We start from the raw sequence: 19,062 nt of genomic DNA, 5'->3' as shown, positions 1-19,062 counted from the left end.
TGTGTCAAGTCAGAGAAAGTGGTTGTGTCTATTTTATAAAGCCAAGTGGCTAGATAAATCCTAATTTAATGGATAAAATTAATTTGGCTACTCCATAACAAAAGTCTACTTGTGTTAGACGTCTGTTTAGCTTATATTAAATCTCTATGACTCAGTAACCCTCCTTGGGGCACTGGGTGGGGGTGTGGGAGGGAGTGAATGTGGGGGAACTAATAATAATACTAAAATAAAATAACTGAATTTCAGCAATACTATCCATTGTAAACTGATGCTGGCCCGAAAGATATCAAGAAACAGCTGGCTGAAACAAATATAGTTAAAACATTTCTGGAATTAACAAATGAGTCCAGCTTCTGGATAACGCTAGCAAGACAAAGGAATATAGTCTTTGAGTGTTTGGGAAGAGGGTAAGAGGTGAGGTTGAGAGATCATCACCATTTGGCTACATAATTAATTAGATTTGTCAATAATGCTGTAGATTGTAGTTATAAAGGTTTGAGGTGGTTATTAATTAATCATATATAGGAATTCTTTGATAATGTATATGTGTTTTAGAACCGTTGGTAGTAAAGAAAATTTCTGTACATAATTATTATTTACATAAAAATGTTTTATGTGAATTCTTAAAGGTAAGACTAGGTGATCTTTGGTATTCGCTCACCAGTGTAGTCTCCTACAATGGTTCCTTTAGAACATTAACATTTACTTTTACTATACTTTCATGTATCTTTGATCTTTGTAATAATCACTTCAACAAACATCTGTGGGGCCCATAGTTTGTATGTCTGTGTATAATAAACTGTATTATATTTACAATAAGCATGTACGGTTTAAAAAATATGCTATTGCTTATACATTATCCATAGGGAAAGAATTTTTTTAATTTCTATCTTAATTTTCTGTTTATTTTTTCATTTCTAGAGCTAGTTAATTTATTTAGATTATATCCTAAATATACTTTATCCTGCCTACCCACAACTACATAATTCCATAATATAAGGGCTTATTAGTCCCATTTTTCTGTTTTACTTACCACCTTGGCAACATCAATAGTTAGACAAAATGAATGAACTGCAGTGATATGCAACATGGATAAATGCTAACAGTATAATATTAAGTGAAAATAATTAAATCTCAAAACATTATGTAGAGCATAATAGCATTTTATAAAGTTAAAAGCAATCAAAATATATACACATTGCATACATAATATATATACATATACACAAACATAAATTTAAGAATACCTATAGATGTGATAAACTACATGAAAAGGAAAACAAAGAAATGATAAACTTAAAAATCAGGATAATGGTTATCTTGGGTGGAAGAGGCAAGAGTGTAAGATGGGGAAAACTATATCGATAGATGTAGGTTATTATAAAGCTCCTAACTCTCTTCTTTCAGGGACTTAAAAGATTTACTTTGTTCTCATTAAAAAATAACTATGTGAATAAAAGTAGGCCAGGTATGGCCCAATAATGAGTATGCATCATGTACCAAAGATTATGATTTATCCAATTCCATATACCTGAGGTACAAAAAAAAAAAAAAGCCACAATCATTATGTTAGTTATCTATTGCTAAAATATATATATATATATTACCTCAAAAACTTAGTGACTTAAAACAAAACATGCATTATCTTTTAGGACTCTCTCATGACCAGGCACTCAGGAGCAGGTTAGCGGGGTGGTTCTGGTTTCAGATCTTTCATCTTTCGTGATGCTGCAGTCAAGCTGTCAGCAGGGGTTGCAGTCATCTGAAAGCTTGACTAGGGCTAGAAGATCCACTTCCAAGGTGGCTCACTCACAGGATTCAGAAGGCAGTGTTGACTATTTGTCTCAGTTTCTTGCCAAATGAACCGTTCCACAGGGCTGCTTAAGTGTCTTCACAACATAGGGGCTGGCTTCCCCACAGCGCGTGATCAAAGAGAGTAAGGAGAAACAGCAATGGCTTTTCTAACCTCACATTGAGAGTCATACAAATCACTTTTGCCACATTGTTTTGGTCACACAGGTCAGCCCTCACAGGGGTTGTATGTAGGACTATACAAGGGTGTGGATACCAGGAGGCAGGGATCATAGGGGGTCATCTTAGAAACCAGTACCACACAAACCAATCTGGCTTACCTTGAACAACTAGCTTTTTTATATACTACAACTATTTAATTCCAAACATTTCTCCCTATTCTGTTCTTGGTGGCATTAGAGAATTTGTTTTTCACTCTAGAGTTGGAAAAGAAAGAAGTAATTTTCTGCTTTTGATACAATAATACTAGCATTCTAATTTCAGCCTTTAGATTTAATTTCTTAATAAACAATGTATTAGCTTCCTTCTGCGTGTGCTTTCAACTGTGTTGAACTGTATTGTTTTTCTTTTCTTTTCTAATTCTAGAATTTCTAATTTTTAATCTTCTAGGCTTCATCCTTCCTAAATATACTTAAAATTATTAATCATTTTGTTGCTTTCATGGATTTTTTCCCAAAGCTGTAGATTTGTTAATTTGATTATTATTTTAATGTTTTTCTATTTTTCCACTTCAAAATATTTGTCCAAGTGGCTTTTTGTTCATTCAACAAGTATTTATAGAGACTCTTTCATATGCCAAAACAGTAGAGTGTCTCTGTCAAGCAGAATTGGGAAGGTATGGGAATAAATACACATAGGGGGAAAAGGAGGAGTATTATAAGGAAAGGTAAGGGCAAAATATAAAGTAAGAAATCAAACTTAAAAGTTGGAGGGATTCTCAGTTTTTCTACAATACCCTTCTATTTGAAAGACCTGCAATTCAACCATGCCAATTTAACAGTTGACTATTATACTCAAAGATCAACTAGAGAATCATACACCAAAACTCCAAGGTCAGGCTTTGTGAAGTTTTAATACCTGTGGGACTTTTCACTGTTCCTTATCAGTGACATAGCTTAAAATGGTGGTTCACTGATCTTATGGGTCATAAAAGTGTGTAGCTAGTAAGAAATAAAAAGAAAACTTGTCTAGTACTTTATAGGTAAATGAAAATTAGCCACACAAATAATCCCTTTTCCACTATTACTTCACTGCTTGTCAAAATACGTTCAGGTGAATAAATCACAAAGGGATCAATTGATTGAAGAATGTGTGACATCATGTTTGCTGTCCCCCTGTGACCTATGTCTGTTCCCAGCCCACATCTGCAAGAAAGAGATTTTCATTAGAGAGCTTCCTTTTTTCCTTATTAGAATTCATTTCATTAACGCTGGAAAAAGAAAAAAAAAATATTTAGAACAAGAAATCATCAGCACAACAAAATAGCACATGGAACAACTAAGGAATATTTTGCATCCTCAAAAGAATACTCATGAAGGAATAAGCATGTTCCAACCATATGTTTTCATGTAATAGTTTACAAATGTATCAAACCACATAAAAACTAAAATTAGCCATTTTGGTGGGAAAGATGACCCCTTTTCTTAACAATGAAGATTTTAGCATATTTATTTTTCATATAAAAGGAGAGGTGATTAATAATGTTATAAGGGGTCATAAAATATTTTTCCTTTAATTCCTGCCTAACCAAGACTTGCAGTTTAAGTCAACTGAAGTCTAATTCAAATTTTGCAACATTTGATATCAGATTGAATGGCACTTACTAAAACAGATATAGAAATAATATATCATCTTATATTCTTCTGAAACTGCTTACAGTATGTTCTAGGATTACATACCACAGTCTCCAAAAATGTGAATGACTAGTGAGACAATGAAAAAGGACTGGGCCGCATTCACTTTTTTATTTTTTTGGAATTCATTTATCAGTTGAGCTTCAAACCTGGGAGGCTGAACCATGAGTCTTAGTGTCCAGGGTTGCCAACTTGGGGAGATAGTGAGACTTAGCTAGAAAGGTTTCCAGGAAAGAGTAAACTCAATTAACTTGCTATGGCTAAATATTTGAAACCTGAAATTTTCAGGCTTCCAGGTCTGTTCTGATCTCAGCCAGGCATTGGCAATCAAGAAAAGTTCTCATTTTGTGGTATTCCGAGCTACTGGACAAAACTGCAAAATATTAGTATGCTCTATTGCCCACAAATGAAATCTTTACCCTACCACCTCCAGCCCCACTCCACCCATATTTCCCTTTTTTGCACCCTGAGCTATTTGTTCATTCCTAGATTGCCAATATCAGCTAAGTGTTGATCAGGTTCTAGAATATAAAAGTAATTAACAGTAAGGTGTGAATGAAGTTTACAGGTTCACAAGGCAGATTTGCATTTTAAAACAGGGGCTTGTTAAACACAAATGAACTTCTAATAGATGGAATGTGTGAGAGAGATTTTTCTCTCTAAGTGATGGGGAGACATTTCCAGTGCTCTTTCTCAGCCCACGGGGACACAAGTACAGTCTTGTTGGCATTCCTCTCCCCTCTGCAAGCTCTCACCATTCACTCCTCTTTTATCCTACCAGTCACCTTTGCAAATAGTACATATTTAAAACAGAATTATTAGAGAATTGCTTGATAAAACTTTGTATAAACCTGAAGGTCTTGGGCCTCACATTAGGTACTAGAGCCCTAAATCTCACAGTAGTCAATGTAAACAGACAAAAATGCCACACATTAAAGGAATAACTCTCCATTTAGTGTATTTACCTGTTGAATTATTTAAATGAAGGGCAATTTATAAGAACTTTCCCATAGTTACTAAAAGAAAGAAATGTCTCTTTAAAAATTGGGGGGAAAGATCAGAGACCTTTTAAAAAATAAAATTATTTGATTACATTCATATAGACGAAAAGCTGAAAAACACTTTCCATGTAATTTTGATGTCACACTAAGAGAATTAACTCTGAACACCTAGATTTTTTTCTAGGCCAAAGAATTTAGAATTTCAGAGAAGAAAGAGGAGAATCATCAAGAAGAAGAAAGAGGAGTATATCAGTAGGGATCCAGGAACCTCTTTTTAAAATGTGATGAGCAAAGAGAAAATTGTTCTGTTCCACAAACTAGCCCTTCTACTCCAGCTCTTCTTGCCCCCAAGTCTCCCTTTCCTTTTCCCCTTGAGGAAAGATTATCTATATCAGAAACTCATGAAACCACTAACAAAACCTTTGACCACAATTGTGTACTTGAAAATTCAGCCTTTCATTTTCAGGCCTCTGTGCACAAGGTCCATAGTCTTTCCCCCTTAGATCTTTGTGGGCCACCAATGTCCATGCACAGGTGTCACCCAGAAATGTGATGAAGTTGTAAAAGAAGGAGATTCTAGAGAAAGACCCCTGCTCCCATATGTGTGCTCAGTCTTAGTTACTGCAGTTTTTCTGCAGTCCATCCAAAAGCCGTCTTTATTATAAAAATGAATAATAATAACTATTTTGAAATCATGTCAGTTTTTTACAGACTGTATAGCTCTTTCACTTCTGTTTTTTAAAATATCCTTAAAGGTAGTTTAGAAGGGGTTAATAATAATGATGTTCACAGAGATTATTTGAATTTGCCAACTGAGCAAACAGTTGAATTAGGATTCAGATCCAAGAGTTAAAGAATTTTACTTCATAAACTATGTTTTTTTCGTTACAACAGAATTTAGGGGCAGATATACCTTCTTGTATGAAATAGGGCTAAAAAAAACCCAGTACTACCTAAGATTAGAAAACCTAAATAATTCATAGAAATATGATTTTCTGAAATTATTCTTATCTTAAAATAAACTTTTATATGGCAAGATCTCTCCAGTTGAAGCATTGGGATTAAAGTAATAAAGTTTTAGTTTAACTCTTTCTCTTTACAGAAGTTGACCAATAGTGACTATTTTAACTTGCCCTAAAGAGAATGATTATCACTGTAAATGGTGTTATAAATAAATTTTTTAAAGCTTATATGTAGGGTAACCCCATAATTCATCATCCAAACTAGGGCAATTTTCAGAGTGAAAGTGACCACTATTAATAATTGTGCCTGAACAGTTGGAACTGAAACTATCCTGAGTAAATAGGGAAAGATGACTATACAACTTACAGGACGTAATTCTGGGTTTAAGAGTGATGCATTTTGAGTGAAAAAAGGCCAGCAGAATCAAAATTCATATACCTGACCTGTAACTTTCCCCGATTCCCAATCCCCATGAAGTTGGTCCTTAAGCACTATAAGCACGATTGAATGCTTCAGTCTCATGCACTGCCCAAGAGATGACAGTCTGGGGGCATGCATTTAAGACCAAGTCAGAAGGAAGAGTGCCACCTGCTGAGATTCAAATTCCACATTTTTTTATACCACTTGGTCTTTGGGGGTTCCCATCTAAACTTTGACTATGTACAACCCAGAAACTCAAACAGACATGTTCTGTGCAGTATTCCCCAGTAAACCTTAGTCACTTTCATAGGGGTCTAATTGACAGGCATTAAACCAACATTTGAAATGTCAAGAGGGAAAAATCTGTCCAACACTTAAATTATTTTTACATCTGATCAAAATAATATTATGTAATATTATGTTAGTAATTGATAAAAATAATTAAACTGCTAAAAGATAGATTTTTATATACCAAAACTAAATTTGATAATGTAGGACTGTGTTTAACCTTAGAATATCCTCATGACAGGCACAAAAATAAATTTCGTTTTGAGAAAAAAAGATACTATTTATGAGAGTGTATTGCTAAGTACTATCCATGCAACGTGCTGTCTTCCAATTTTGCCTATAAAGTGCTATATTGAACGGTGACCCTCTGAGAGTGGTACACTTAACACAGAATAACATAACCAGAAAATGACAGCTCGAGAGAGAGTTTGATAACTATTTCAAACTATGGCTGAATTGTCTGGAAATTCTTCAAATGAGATTACTTCAGTCCACCTAGCTTAAGAAGTATTTTCCTAGTCTGTATAAAGTTCAAATTAATTTGATTTAGTTCCTGGAAAAATGTCAGTTTTCTTGCAACTTAAACTTTTATTTGAGGTAGAAAGTTTCCCTTCTGGACAAGTTGCAGCCTGGAAGTGGTAAAATGTCTAGAGAGGGGAAACTAATGAAACTTTGTTGTGGAATAGTTCACAAAGGAATACAAGATGCATTACATAATGCAGCCCTGTGTTTGTGAAGCCTCTGACAGAATCCTGCAGCTTTAGCTCGAGCTGAAAGCTGCCACCAAAGTCCTCCCCAAATCCAGGAAGTCTTTTTCCCCATCTCCTGCCATGATTACTCTGGCTTCTGATTAAATCATACCTTAAATTTAAGGTCACTAACCTAAAACGACCCAAAGCTACTTATTTCTCTCTTCAACAGTTCCCCATTATTTGTAATATTTGGAAGACTTGAAAATAGCTTCTGTCCTAACTTATGTAGCCTTTTCTCCAAAAGCAAATGCTATACTGTAATAGTTTCCTTACTCGTGGGTTCAAACGTCAGGTGAAAGGTTTTGGAAGCTAATTAGCATGCTAAGGAGTGTGGAGCATTTGGGTGAGTCACAGCCGTGCTACCTGAGGGGTAGAGAAAATGTCTTGTCGTTAGTGATATTTAACGCATGTTGCCTCCTCACTTAGTTTTAACAGAGCCAGAACTGCATTGCATTGTTTTCTCTATGTTTAATAGAAATCTTATTTATATCATCTCTTCTTTAAAACATCCGTGCCTTTGGGGCTTAGTCTAATGTCTTATTTCTTACTTAAAATATACTTCTACTAATTTTAGAAATTTTTACAAGTTTGTTTTTATTGTATTAATAACTGAACTAGGTTGTAACAAATTCTTGTCATAAAACTTCTTATTTTATACTCAAATTTTTCTGTTTTGACCTGGTTTAATCCTCTTTTCTTAACAGAAATTTCCCCCTTGTTTTCAGAGTGAGCATTTCATTACATTTATTGAACGTCTAGTATATATAATCAAGATATTAAGCAAATTAATATTTATTAAATACCAAGAATGTGACCGGTGTCTACCATCTAGTTAGGAAGAACAGTTTGGATAACTCAACTTCTGAAAATTATTTCTTGGTTAAAAATACGTTTAGTAGCAGAAATTCTGACTTGAGTGGCTTAAACAAATAGGGGTTTGTGCTTCTTACGTAACAAGTCCAGAGCTAGAGAGCTGCTGGTGTGTGATAAACTCAGGGCCAACATCTCTGGGTTTATCTTTGCTTTTTTTGTGTGTGCTTGTTGCCTTATGTTCACAAAATAGTTGCTGCAGCTGGAAGTATAATGTCCATATTCAAAGGAAAAAGAGGGAAGCAGAAGGATCACTTTTTACCTCTATCAGAAAAGAAAAAGCCTTCTGAGAAACCAGCTTCTCAAGCAGATTGCCACATAGATCTTATTGACTAGGACTGGGTCCTAAGGCCACCCTTGGTTGCTAGGGAGGCAAAGAAATCAGGGAACAGATTTGTCATAATTGGCTTAGAAATATTATAACTCATCGTTCAGGACTAAGCACATTGCCACTCTGAACAAAATAGGAGTCTGTAGGTAGGAAGAAATGGGGGAATAGATATTGAGTAGGCAATAGGGTCTATTCCAGCTGTACTAGTCAAAAAAAAAAAAGAAGAAGAAGAAAGAAAATTAATGTGGACTACAAAAACTGGAAAATGATTTACAGCTGTGATAGAACATAAGCTGGACTACAAGATAACTAAAGGAATCAGACTGATAAAAGAATGACAATAGGACACTCCAGCTAAGGGAAGAACTAAAGCTTAAAGTCAGGAACATATATGCTATATATGGGAAGTAGACACTGCATTGTGAATTCCTCAGTTCTTTGAAGGCAGGAAGTAAGGCTTATTCCTATTTATTTTACTAGTGTCTCACACATAGTAGATGCTTATTGAATCATAGTAAATGAATATATAATATTCCAACCCAGAAGTCCAGACATGATTTAATAAATCATGGAGATAATAGAATACAAAATTTAAAATGTAGGACTCACTTGGCAATACCAAGATAAAGGGAAACACTAATATAGTCTGACAATACTCTAGAATACTTGTTGGGTAGTACTGGAATCTGGGATGCCTAAGCAAGGTGGAGCAAGAAATGGAGGTTGGGGGCTTCCCTGGTGGCGCAGTGGTTGAGAGTCCACCTGCCGATGCAGGGGACACGGGTTCGAGCCCTGGTCTGGGAAGAGCCCACATGCCGCGGAGCGGTTAGGCCCGTGATCCATGGCCGCTGAGTCTGCGCGTCCGGAGCCTGTGCTCCGCAACGGGAGAGGCCACAACAGTGAGAGGCCCGCGTACGGCAAAAAAAAAAAAAAAAAAAAAAAAGAAATGGAGGTTGAAATATCAGGTTAATCATTTGAACTTGATCTGTGAAAACCTGATTATGTTTCTGGAGTAAAGTTTTGGTAATATACAAATGATAGTCTCCAACAGGCCCTCCAACTATTGGAAGCCTAAAGTCTGTTGCTGTCACTTGTCCCCCTTTTCTCCAAGTTCTGTTCTCTGTGACCTTCAGGGATTTCCACTGTGAAAGGGGCTTTGGAAAAATGAGAAGTAGTTCGCTGGAGATTCCTAGATTCCTACTCTACAGTAATTGACATTTTACTTTTATTCAGTTCCTGTTCTATGCCAGTCAATCTGCTGCAGTTTTTAGGAGATCATTAAAATACCTGACTACAAATTGTTTGTATTCTTATCAAGAATTTAAATATCGTGATTGATTTAAGTAAAGAAAAGAAATTTAATACTGTTCAAAAAAAAATCAAGTTGGTCAGAAGGATAGTTTGACGGGCTTTTATTTTCATGGTACTGATTTAACCAGACAACTCAGGCCAAGAGTCAAACAAACTTGGTTCTGCAGATACCACATGAGTAACTTCCACGGAAGGGAAATTATCTTTCTCATAGTCCTGCTCACTTTCTATTTAACAAAGGATAAAGTGTCTTGTCCTATTTTGTTTCCCGAACACTGGAATTTAAATTTGGTTTACCATCTACAATATGGCTAAATAGTAAACTGAAATAATAAATGAAAGTAATTTCATTTCTGAATTGCACCTCCATGAATCCCACATAATTTTAAGGATTTGCAATTCCTTTTTGTTTTCACAACCTTAACTTTACCTGAAAAATATACCAATGGAGTGGGGGATAGGCATGGTATTAAAATGTATAACCTTAGTAATGGCATTTCTAGCACACTTATGGTCTATAGCCATTTAGTGAAGTTTACTTTTTGCTTTAGGCTTCAGCCTCCTTGGTTAGATTAGAATACTTCAGATTATTTGAGCTGAAGAGTACTTTTTATTTTGACAAAAGAACATTCATTTTGTTTTAATTGATTGAGTTATATATTTCCAGTGACAGATCTTTAACTCCTCCGAAGACCTGTAACATTATTAATATTACACTTGGATAAGTCACTTAATTTATCTGGACATCAGTTTTCTCATCTGCAAAATGAGGTAACTGGACTCACATGATCTCCAGCAACTTTCAGCTCTGGAATTGTATGATCTCATTTTTCAGTACAATTCAACAAATATTAGTGAAATACTTACATGATGCAAATCAATATGGTAGGACCTAGATGGATACAGAGATGAATAATATGATTTTTTTCATGCAAGGAGTTTACAACTGGATGCATTCAAGATTAAGATGTGTATTTCCCAACACATCCTAGCTCCTCATGTTTGGGATGTTGTTTATGAATGAGGGCATATGATTCATTCCCAAAGGGGAGGAAATTCATTCATTTGTTAGTTTTTCATATCTGGATTTGGAGAAACAAAAAAAAAAGGGATCTGAACTATCATTTTAATAATATTGTGCAGTTGTATCCCACCTTCATTGCAGAGAATTTAGAGCATTCCATACCATTGTCTCCTTCATCCCTAAAGAAGTCCAATGCAAGTAGAAAGACGTAAATATAGTTATGCAAATTTTAGTGATTAGAAAACTGGACCCTAAATTTCCTGGAGTTATACAATGAGCAAGTGAGTGAGAACAGGTGAAATTATAGGAACCCTCACTCCAGGACTGCATAGCCAGCTTCCCCTGTGAGTGACAGTTTCTTTTAGCAAGTTCTGCAGAGCCTGACTGCTAAACTATCTTCCACACCTGATCCTTCCTTATTCTTTATCTGAAGAGCAGCCACTGATGATTTCAGATGTATCACCAGGAAAAAAAAAAGGGGGTTATAGTGGAAGAATGGAATGTGTACAGCAATAGATGTGACACATGAGTTGTGATATAGTGATATAATGTCCCAGTCTTCAGTTTGCACTAAAATTAGAAGTGAAGAAAATTTGGGGACTTCTTCGTCAATCTGATCCATAAACATTTGACTATAGGCCCAGCAGCCATAAAGAAACCTGTGCTTTTGCTAGGCGAGAACATCATTCTGAACATGCCACCCTGGAAACTCTGCCTCAGTTCTTAGCATCACTAGAATTTTCCTAGCCTTCTTTTGAGTGGAGTTAGGAACATAATGAATTTACTTCTTTTTACAAATCCTGCAAGCAGCTCCTTGGAAACAGGTGATTAGGTTTCCTTCTTTACCTAAGTCTTCCTAGGTAGTAAAAAAGTCATATCCGTGTTTTGTCTCATGGTTTCCTTAGTCAAAAATTTGCATCTGAGGCCTAGGAAAATGTTTGGTTTTCATGATTGAATGTTTAAACAGGTGCATACTGCACTGGTCTGGCTGAGGAAAGGTAGTCTCTTCCTTCTGGAAACCCTGACGTTAAGAGAAAGATTCTCATGCCAGCTTTCATAAATGCTTGTGAAGGAAAGTGCAGGTGATTCTGAAGTCTTATTACCTGGGTTACCAACCCACTTGCCTCCCTTCCATTCTGTGTTCTCATGAAGAAATTGATTTAATAGATTCAAGGTATTAAATACATTCTGCATTAATATTATATGTCCTCTTTGAATCCAAGTGGCAATACAATAGAATTTCATTTTATAAATAACACCTTTCAAGCTAACACCACAGGGCATAGTACAAAAGAATCAAAATAGAACACAAATGCTGTAATCAAATGCAGACCCCAGGAAGGCTGATTAAAAAGGCATGTTGCTAGTAAGAGCAGCCGACAGGGTAAGTATAGTGGGTCAGAGCAGAAAAGCCAGCTGAACAGAAGGGCAAACTAAAATAAAATGGACTTGCCTGCCTGATTCACGTGGACTTACGATTCTTCTCTGTCATCATCTACTTTTGGACTCAGGAATTGCAGGGGAGAGGTGTGCATATGTGTTTGCTGGGGAGGTGGGGATCAAACGTATGCAGTGTCATTAGGTTTATCCTCAGTCTTCACACACAACACAAACAAAAGAAAATCCTAAAGACAACCACCTGCAGCTGCCAGCACTGCCTACAGTATGATCGTGAGACAGCCCAACAGGGCTTGTTTTGCTTGATAATACCACTGGTTTTCAGAAAACACAACTGAAGGAAACAAGTAGATCCTTCCCATAATAGTGGGAATGGATAGTATTGCTATAGCCAGGCATCAGTAAAAACAGATGAATGGGTGACATGGGTGTTTTGTGGCCTTAGTCTTGAGACAGTCTTCTCTCCACAGGACCCTCTTCTCACCCAGTTGCTTTCTGTGCTTTCAGCCTCTCACCACCACAACCCTTTCTAATGTCAAGTGTTTGTGTTTTTAAACCCTACCTCTAGTATAGAATAAAAGGTTCTGTCCCCTTCTTAAGGAATTAGGTGAAAACAGTGGAGGTATTTGAGTATACCTCTCCATCTGTATGTAAAGTTATTCCTGACAATGATCACTGTATACCCTGAGGAATGCATTAAACTGGTCATTTACATATGCTTTTCTATTTAATATTGAAGGTAGAACAATATAGGACAAGAATCATAGGAAAAATTTCCTGCTAAGTATGTGACATTTTTATGAAAAATAGCAACTTATAGTTAACAGCTTCCCCCAAAATGAGTCATGGAACAGCAAATATGGGTTCTAGAGTCAACAAAAAGAAAAGGAGAGAGAAAGGAAAAATAATAGTTGAGGTCATCTTTGCCACTCTTGAAGCTGTGGGTTGTTTTCAGTGACTCTCCTGATTACCCACTTAGTTGAAATTCTGGACTGGGATCACTAATGCGTAAATTTAGGTTAATAGTTTAGTATTTCTTTACATTTTTCCTAATCTGTTAATTATAAACAATTAAAACATGTGGGCAGCATTTGTGAAGGAAAAAAGGTCATTATACAAATACAAGTATTGCCACTTTTATTTAATAGAATATTATTTTCCTTAATTCTGACAATATTTATTTCATTATGCAGAGAGTCAGTATATTACTAAAGGTAAACAGCAGGCCTAGTAAGTAGTATAGTAAGTAAGAGAACACTGGATTGTAATCTCCAAAGTGAGTTATTTCATAAAGTGTGTAAGCAATTAACTCTACCAGTTATCAGTATACTGCCTCTCAGATCCAAATTTACCCTTCCTTGCCTGCTCTACAAAAATGTATCTGGGTCCTTTAAATATTTTTCCTTTCCTAACTGTGTGAGTGTGCTTTGTCAGTGAGGAATCAGACAGACATTATAGGAGAAAGAGGTTCTCCTTCCTGGCCCCTGTGTATTTTTTGGCAGGCTCCTGCCGTGCGCATGGTTCTCTAAGGCCTGGCTCCTACAGCACACACAGCTGCCCCGGTGCCCAGCAGCTGAAGCACAGGTAGCTTCTCCAGTGCCCAGCAGCCAGTGGCTATGTCCAGCACCCAACACACATGCATGCACACACGTGCACACATACACACATCGGGTGGTTTATGTAGTAGTGTGCCTCAAATGAGACAGCCTCCCTGTGAACCTTCCCTGGCACCCTATAGATTTCCAGCAAGTTTTACTGACGGCTTTCCAGCAACTTCTTTGCCATTCATTCATTCACTGGCTATGCCTTGTCCAACAAGGACTAGATCCCAGTCTAGAGGTGTAAGGGACTCTTCCTTGGGCACTCTCTATCAGCCCTAGAAGTTGTGGTTGCTCCTTATATTTGCTTATTCTTATATAATTTACAATTCTCTTCTTATTAGTTACTTCCTCATTACTCCAATCCCCTGTTATAGTTAATAATTCTTTATATTAAATTCTTCCTATTCAAATTGCTGTGTGGTTTCTCTCTCCTGATGGACCCTGACTGATACATGCCCAAAGAATATTGAAATAATCTGTATTGTTTGGGAGTAGGGGGAAGTCAATCATCTCTTTATGGAATGGTTTAGCATTAGTATGATGTGCCTTATCTAGGCCTGGCTATTAGATGAACAAAGAGTTTTGAGAATTTGATGCTAGATTGAAAAGTGACATAAGAATATGATGCTATATACTATTTTTAACTGTACGTATGGTTTTAAGGACCCAATTTTAAAATATTTTACTTGATTTCACTGAGAGTTTTTTTTTTAATGTAAACTATAATAAGGCAAATAACAAAAGGCTGGACTCAAAAGTAATTTGTTAGCCTTGAAAAGATGTTGCAAAATAATAACACTATAATGTGAATATGTAGATTATTAATGCTAGGGAAATAATGATACCCATCATTTTTTGAGAACTCATAGCAATAGAGGTAGATACTGTTATTATCCCTATTTACAAATAGAAAAATAGAGGTTCAGCAAGGTTAAAGAACTGGCCTAACATGGTATATGTAGTAACATTTCAGAGCCAGAATTTGAACTTAGATCTGCCTGTGAGCCCTGACTCTAAACCATTGCTCTCTGCTTCCAGAACACTCGTACTGAAGTAAATAGCAAGCTACCTTGGAGAACAAACACAGAACACTTGTTTGTGTTGTTTTCATCAAATATCCAGAAAAAGAAACTGTAATGTAACCCTAGAATGTTTAAGCACACACCCTGAGATATTTCTGAGATAGTCTACTTCTCTTACCTAACAAGATATGGACAAACTGGGTGAACACTGGTGATCAAATCCCCAGAACCAAAGTGTTAACTGTGTATTAAAAACCCAGCAGCCTTTATTCAGAGCTGAATTGAAGGCAGATGAAATATTAACAGCAGTTCTAGCAGCACAAAATGAAATATGAGATCCTGTATCAGAAATTATTAGTAACCTGTTAAAAGAAATGCTGAAAAATGGCAGTTACCAAATTAAAACTGGGAAACAGAGCCCAAATGGGAAATTTTGAAAAGTTTGGAGGAAAATAAATGACAGATTGTCCTCTTGGCTCTTATTACTATGCCATCCTAAATCCTACTTGGCAATACATGGTGGAGGTGAAATAAGAACTGCATCACTGCCAGTGCTGGTCCTCAAATTTATAGTCCTAAGTGTCTGTGAGGGTGTCTGGGATTGATTGGAAAAGTAGTTGGAATTTGGTAGCTTTATCTAAATTGAAGAGTCTGGAGACTCTTATTATGGAAGGCTTCCTCTCATTTGTGAATTGGCCCCTTTGCTCCACTTTTGGATGCCTGGCTTCCTCCATGCCGAGCTGCACTAAATGTTTCTACATGGGAAAGCTATTCTCCTTAAATGCTTTCAAATTTAAAGCATCTATCTGGATATGTTCATGTTTACGACTCAAAATATCTAGCATGAAAAAAGAGAGAAAGGTTACAAATACCAAATACCGGGTAGTAAATGAAGGCGATATTTTTCCATCAGTAACTGAGAGCAGAGAAATGACTATAAGCAGAGTTGTTGAGCAGTTGGTGCCAGAGAGAAAAAGGAAATGAGCTATAGAACCATAGAATCTTAGTGTTGGCAGAGACTATGGAGTTCAGGCAGTCCAACCCTATCATTTTTCAATGAAGACACTGAGACATGGGGAGTTAAGGGACTTGACTTGCCCTAGACACATAGTTGTTTACTGACAGTCAGGCCAAAAACATTTCCCAACTCCCAGTCTGGAACTCTGTAGTTCAGCATGCTACTGCCATTCTCTACCGAAAATTAACACTAACCCAGCCTGGAACATAGAAGAATTCAGCATCTGTGGGGAGCAAGAAAAATGATGAATTCTGAGATGGAAGTCAGTCTGGGAAAAGGAGAGGGGAAATGGATGATTCTCCTTCATTGTGACTCTTTGGCCAACTTCCTGCAAGACACTTTATGTCAGTTTACTCCCCTGTGCCTTCCCACAATAATAAAACAATTCGGTTGTAATTCTCCAGGGTTTATATTTATGCATTCAAATTGGATTTGGTTAGAGAATTCTCCCATGTACTGGTTATCTTGATTGGTTTGTGGGTGCCATTGCTATTGATTCCTGTTATTTATGTGAGCCTGACTTTTTTCTCTAGCACTGAAATGTGCTCCAGAGTCCTTGTGGGGAGAATCTTCTCCAACAGACACCCTAACTAAGGATCAGATGTAGGTTTAAGATGCAAAAATTATCTCCTGTTAACCCTTGTATTCTATTAACCTCATGAAGAACTTGAGCCATATGTGGGCCTTATAATCAGATTCATGACTTCGGTGAAGTAATTTTCTTTATTTGGAAGCACAGGATAATTTGAAGTAAACCAGTAGCAAAGAAGATACGATAAAAATGTTTCAGTAGGATACCCTGTGATATAGCAGTACAGGTCTTTTAGACCAATCGAATATTTTTCAGAATAGAGCAACCGGAAATGAGAGAATCAGACAGTATGATGAAAACTACAGATGGAATGCTTTGCATGAAAAGTGATTATATACAAGAGAGGGCTCAGGAGCAGGTAGGCGTGGAGTTGGAAAGGAGTGGGTAACTGAAATAAGAGAAGATAATGCTTGACCAGGTCTAGTAAAATATTCCCTGCCACAACTGCTGTTCCATGAAGAGACTGAGCCAAGAGGCCTGAAAAAACTAACCTTAAGTTCAGCGTTGCCATTATTGTGGGAGGCATCAGGGAGAGCACATCCGGATTTGTGTTTCACAGTAATCACTGCTGGGTGTCAGCATTCATCAGCCAGATGGTCAGACCCACAATTAATCAATTAGGCTGGGATGATCAACTGGACTAAGTTTTCCCTTTGGTAAAAAACCCTCATCATGCGGTCAAGGCCGATAGCACTTTTATCCTGTTGCTTTTGGAGAAGCTTCTAAAAATCCCTCTTTTCTTTTTTAGGTCTCTAGTTACTGAATGCTATTAAGCTCCAAGCTGCTTTGACAACATAGATACCCCAAATCAAGATTTTAGCATAATAGATTTTTAACATCCTCTGTGTTCAAGCATAATGTTTAACGTATCCAGATAGAAACAAGCTTTTTAAGGCAACATCCTCTGAGGAATGTTGCTCCACTGATTTTACTAGAGTCTTCGTATAGGTTCCACTCAATACAGTGCAATGACACTGGGAATGATTATTTCACTGGCACTTATGAAGATGATATGATAATCAAATATAAACAATAACACTTTACTGAGTGTTCAACCTGTGATAGATACTACTGTGATAAGGACTGACAAACACTGATTCTGTCCTTATAATAATTCAAGGTGATAATATTCCATTTCAAAGAAAAGAAAACTGAGGCTAGAAAGTTCATTTGCTCAAGGTTAAGCATTTATCAAAGACATGTTGAGATGAGTTAATGATCTCTGGAATGAAAACTAAATAAAATTTACATTTCTTACACATCCTACACATCTGTATGTCCTTAAGGGATAACAATTAGAAATATATGGTGGGTCCTTATTAGTCCTGTTCAAAGCACTGTAAAGAAATATTTTACTAGCATTTCCCAGCTCTGTTGATGGTATTCTCTTTTCCCTGCCATTCTTGCTGCATTCCATCTGACTTTTGAAGTTGCTTTCTTCCTTCTTTTGGGGCCATCACCACTGTTTGCTGATAATTCTGTCCCCACCTCAGTTTCCTTATCTAGAAATGGTTCCTCTAAGTTTGTTTCATACACTAAGTCTTTTCTTTATCCATTGGCTCATTCAGGTGATTTGCCTCCTCCAAAACAAAATGTTTATTACTGATTTATTTTTCAGGTTGAACCTGATTTTTTCCTCTGGCTGTTTTTCTTTTCCCTCTCTTCTTGCTTATGACAATACTACTGCACAGGAAGAGGTGTTTGAAAGTCCTGTTGACTAGAAGTGTCACTTGCTGTTGGAGGTCTATGCTGACCCCACTGGGTAGAAATATAGACACAATTTCGTATTTCCCTTGTGTTCCATCATTGAACTTATGTCTTTCTTTTCTCTTAGTTCTTCTCTACTGCCATCCAAGCCTAATTTAAGGAGTGCTTCTCTTTAACCATTTTGTGACCACATTTTACAGGCTATACAAGGACACTATTGACCCAAATGCACATCTTTGAGATATTAGGCTTTTACTTATAATTACATTATTTTATGGAACGTGAGGCCTCCTCTTGTTATTTTACTGCAGTGCTTTTCTTTTGTTTGTTTTGCTACTTACCAAACTGGGAAAGCAATACCTAAATACTAGGATAATGTATAGGTAACCACTGTTTCTTAAATCAAGTTCAGGAGCACATGGAAAAAAAGGTATCCCAGAGATCTTAATGAGCATCTTTTCTCCTCCAGGGCTCTCTACCTGTGCCCTCTTTTTCTGTCTGTGGTACTCTAATTTGTTCTTGCTATGTTTGGTAGGCAGCTGTTCTAAGTTTTTCCCTTGCTGCTCCTTTCTGTACGCTCCTACAATCTTCACCCCAGAGCTGATGAGGCTCTTTCATTTTGACCTGCAGTATCTCCGTGAATTGCGGAGCTGAGCCCTGCCATCTAGACTGCCTTTCTGCTTCATTTTGCTTCTGACCTAAACCCCCCCTGCTATTCCAGGCCTGGCCTCTCATGACCAGAGACTGCTGACTCATCCTGGCCTGTGCCAAGCTGTGCAGTCGCTTAGCGATGTGGACAGGAGTCGAAGGACTAGAATGAGATCACTGAACTCATTTCACTTGTTGCTTACGGTACAGTCCAGCATGAGCTGGAAATGTAGGAACCTCAGCCTCCCGAGCAGAAAGAGTAAGTAGATTAAACACACTGCATCACCAAGTCCTCAACAAGCAGTAGTGGGGTGGCGGGTGGAGCTGGCTTTTTCATGGCCGTGTCTAGGGCATTCTGGTTCATCAGGAATGTTCCTTTGTCCTCTCCTTCCTCTCCTCCACAATCGCACCCTCCCCCCACCCCTTCCCTGAACTTCCCTTCTGAAAATGT

General features: G+C 37.1%; 1 protein-coding gene across 13 annotated transcripts in view; it reads left to right on the top strand.

Annotated features, from left to right (window-relative positions):
• Window positions 1–19,062, top strand: part of ZBTB20 (zinc finger and BTB domain containing 20) — an 830,948-nt gene that overhangs the window by 493,735 nt on the left and 318,151 nt on the right. For 3 of the 13 annotated variants that reach the window (XM_081234538.1, XM_081234524.1, XM_081234525.1), the window contains exon 1: window positions 18,721–18,870. The exons of the other annotated variants lie outside the window; for them this stretch is intronic. The gene's annotated coding sequence lies outside the window, so the exon portion shown is untranslated. Of the gene's footprint in view, window positions 1–18,720; window positions 18,871–19,062 lie in introns of those variants that run through there. 13 annotated transcript variants of the gene reach the window in all.

The sequence above is a fragment of the Mesoplodon bidens genome, assembly GCF_964165515.1.
Source record: "Mesoplodon bidens genome assembly, chromosome: 5".
NCBI classification, from domain to species: Eukaryota; Metazoa; Chordata; class Mammalia; order Artiodactyla; family Ziphiidae; genus Mesoplodon; species Mesoplodon bidens.
The sequence above is the reverse complement of the archived record's forward strand: the minus strand, read 5'-3'. Positions and strand labels throughout refer to the sequence as shown.